Source organism: Myotis yumanensis, unplaced genomic scaffold, assembly GCF_028538775.1.
Source record: "Myotis yumanensis isolate MYYU_CA2020_CCGP unplaced genomic scaffold, mMyoYum1.0.hap1 SCAF_5, whole genome shotgun sequence".
NCBI lineage: Eukaryota > Metazoa > Chordata > Mammalia > Chiroptera > Vespertilionidae > Myotis > Myotis yumanensis.
The window spans coordinates 12,239,066-12,242,732 of record NW_027223756.1 but is presented as its reverse complement, the minus strand read 5'-3'; positions in this window follow the sequence as shown (position 1 = coordinate 12,242,732).

The window sequence follows — 3,667 nt, the reverse complement described above, 5'->3', positions numbered from 1 at the left end:
CAGACAGGCCTGAGGCACACATTCTGTGAATTCCTCTGCTTGGGGGCCCCTTGACTCCATCATGACCCAGAGATTCCGAACCCTCTGGATCTCTCTGAAAAGACCTCTATTTGGATCCCTAATCCTATCTTGCTTCCGTTCATCCAACCACCCTAGACTCCATATTTCATCTCTGTAGGTTCAGAGCACAGTCTGTTTCTCTTTGCCTCCACAGACTTCTCTGGTATCTGGATGTTATCCTTACTTATTCAGAGTTATTGTGCCAGCTTGATGCCCCAGCCATTGGTTACCTCTCTGTAAACTCAGTGGTTCTCAACCTTGGCTGCGAGAATCACCTGGGAATCTTTTAAAAATCCTGATTTCTTGGCCTCATCCTCCGGAAATTCTGTTTCTTTGTTATGGGGTGGGGCCACAACATTAGTAACAAAGAAACAGAATTTCCGGAGGATAAGGCCCAGAAATCAGGATTTTAAAAAGATTCCCATGTGATTCTAACGTGCAGCCAAGGTTGAGAACCACTGCTATCACTCATGTCCAGTCTCCTTGGCTCACTATACCTATCGATGAAATGTTACATGGTACAGAGGGAGGAAGCTGTAGAGTCAGACAGTGCTGAATGCACATCTGCTCCCCCACAGGCAGCTGTGTGACTCTGCAAGCTTTTCACCTCTCTGAGTTTCAGTTTTGTCCTTGTAGAGCTATTATTTAGATTTACAATAATTTAAAAAAACGACTCATTGGCACATCACATTCCCTCAAAAGTTGTGGTTATTTAAAAAAAAGTTATGGATATTATCTGAATTCCAGCCTTGACATTTCATTCTATCTTACTATTTTATCATTTCTGATCCTCTGTAGAACTAAGAAAAAATATGGGCCTTAACTCTTCATTAATTCATTCCCATTCAAAAATTATTTTACTGGATGCATACAAAGATATCAGCCTCTGTGGTAGGCAATGGAAATGCAGCAAGAAGCAACAAAGAGATATAGGCACAGTGCCTGCCCTCATCAATCCTTTAGTTGAGTTTTTAAAAAATCAAATGAGTAATTATATCTTCTGCTAATTTTATGGTAATAAGTTCATGAAAAAAAAATACAGAAGGGCCTAACCCAGTAGTTCTCAACCTTCTGGCCCTTTAAATACAGTTCTTCATGTTGTGACCCAACCATAAAATTATTTTCGTTGCTACTTCATAACTGTAATGTTGCTACTGTTATGAATCGTAATGTAAATAGCTGATATGCAGGATGGTCTTAGCCATCCCCTGTGAAAGGGTCGTTGGTCCGCCAAAGGAGTTGCAACCCACAGGTTGAGAATCGTTGGAACCTATTCTAGGGAGCAGGTCCATGAGAGAAAATCCTAAGAAAAGCTCCTTTGAACTGAGGCCTAAACTATGAGTAGGATGGCTTATTCCAGCAAAGAAAGCAGAAAGCATCTCAAGAGGAGAGAACAATGTGTGAGAAGTCCAGGAAGTGGGTAAATGCTGGCATATTTGAGGAGGAGGAGACAGAAGTAGAATGCTCAGGGGAAAAGGGTCATTGTTAAACATATAACTAGCAAATGGGTCAAACTGGAACCACAGAAGGAGTGCAACAAGCAACCATTCCCAAGACTTTGAATTACTCAATGAACAAGGAAGCACAGAATCGTCAAGATGGCACAATAGTAACAGGATTTTTTTCCCCAAAATTGAGCTGTAGGTGGTGAATGTCACAGCAATGTTGGGAAAACAATTGTCTCCTGGAGAAATTCCTGCCTTGTAAATATATCTCAGCCTGTTTTAGAGACACTTTAAGGTAGCACCTGACAACTAAACAATTCTCAGCTACCATATGTCAGTCAAACTCATAAAATTCTAGCCACAAAATCTTTCCCCACTCTGAGCTCCCATAGAAACATGTTCCTAAACCTCTTTTAACATTTCACAACACTGACTCTAAATTCCCACTTATTTATGTACTAGAGGTCCAGTGCTCGGATTCGTGCACCAGTGGGTTCCCTAGGCCTGGTCTGCGCCTTCTCACAATCCAGGACCCCTTGGGGAATGTCGGAGGCCCAGTGCATGGATTTGGTCCAATCCCCACAGGCTAGGCCAAGGGACCCCGTGCACCAGGCCTCTAGGATGTATATAAGATCTTTGGTTAACCTCTTCCCACCCTTGCCCGACCCTTCCCTCTGAGATTCATCAGTCTGTTCCATATTTCCATGCCTGCGCGTTGAGCACCTGCCCCCTGTTGGTCAGTGCGCGTCATAGCTACTGGTCGAACAGTCCAGCAGTCAAATGGTTAAACCGTCGCTTAGGCATATATATATATATATATATATATATATATATATATATATATATATATATCTCCATGTAAACTGGGACTATGCTTTCTCCAGTGCCGGGAACTGTGGGACATAAATGCCCAATGAAAACTATATTCATACATTTTCTCCCATGCCTGGAATATCCTTCCCCTCCCACTTTCTTTTGTGTAAATATATTCTCTCTCAGATAGATGGTCTTTCTGTATATTCCCTAAAAATTTTATTCATCATTGTTACCTGTCCACCTGTATTGTGATTGCCTCTTTTCTTCCCTCTATCCCATCAGATACAAATCTCCATGAAAGGGTCACATCTATTTCATTCACTAAGATCAGTAGAACATGCCTAACAAATACAGGTTGAATTACTGTGTTGAATTCATGAAAAATTAACTTGTTCATGTGGTCTAGTAGCCTCATGTTCATTTTATAGACAATGAGATCTGTCCAGGCAGCAAATATAGAGCAGCACTAAATCCAGAATTCACGAAGCCTGAGATATAACTACAGAACTTATCCCACTGAACTTGGCTAATTTCCTGCAGTAGACATTAAAGAAGAACTATTGGCATTTAGATTTTGTTTCTTTGTTTTATTTGTTTGGTTCTGTAGAGGGAAATGCTTTGGCATTGGTATCCACTATTTAAAAACACACACACAAAAACAGAAAAGATATAAAGGCAGAGTATCCTAAGTATCTAGAACAGTGATGGTGAACCTATGACACGCGTGTCAGAGGTGACACGCAAACTCATTTTTTTGGTTGATTTTTCTTTGTTAAATGGCATTTAAATATATAAAATAAATATCAAAAATGGAAATCTTTGTTTTACTATGGTTTCAAACATCAGAAAATTTCTATATGTGACATGGCACCAGAGTTAAGTTAGGGTTTTTCAAAATGCTAACACACCAAGCTCAAAAGGTTCGCCATCACTGATCTAGAAAGAGATAATCAAGCAAAAAAAAATGAACAAAACCTATACATCACAAAGAAACAGAAAACAACAAATTAATTTTTTAAGGCTCTCTGGGGGGTGAAAACAAATGAACAAATGCTAGCAAGGCTACAAAATATTCAGCGGCCATGAGTCTGCATTTGTTCTTGTAACAGAAAGAATCAGGCCATTGTATCCCAGTGTTTGCCTGTGCGTTCTCCATGGAACCTTCTCTGGGAGGGCTCTGTGGTCAAGTAGGTTTGGGCTGAAAGTCTCATCTCCCTGTGCAATTAACATATGTGACAGTGAAGAAACTGGTTTCACCTGTTCAACCCAGTGCTTTTCAGACTTATTTAACTTCAAAAAACTTTTTCCTCCTCCCTTTAATACCAGTTTATACTTAGAAAAAGTGA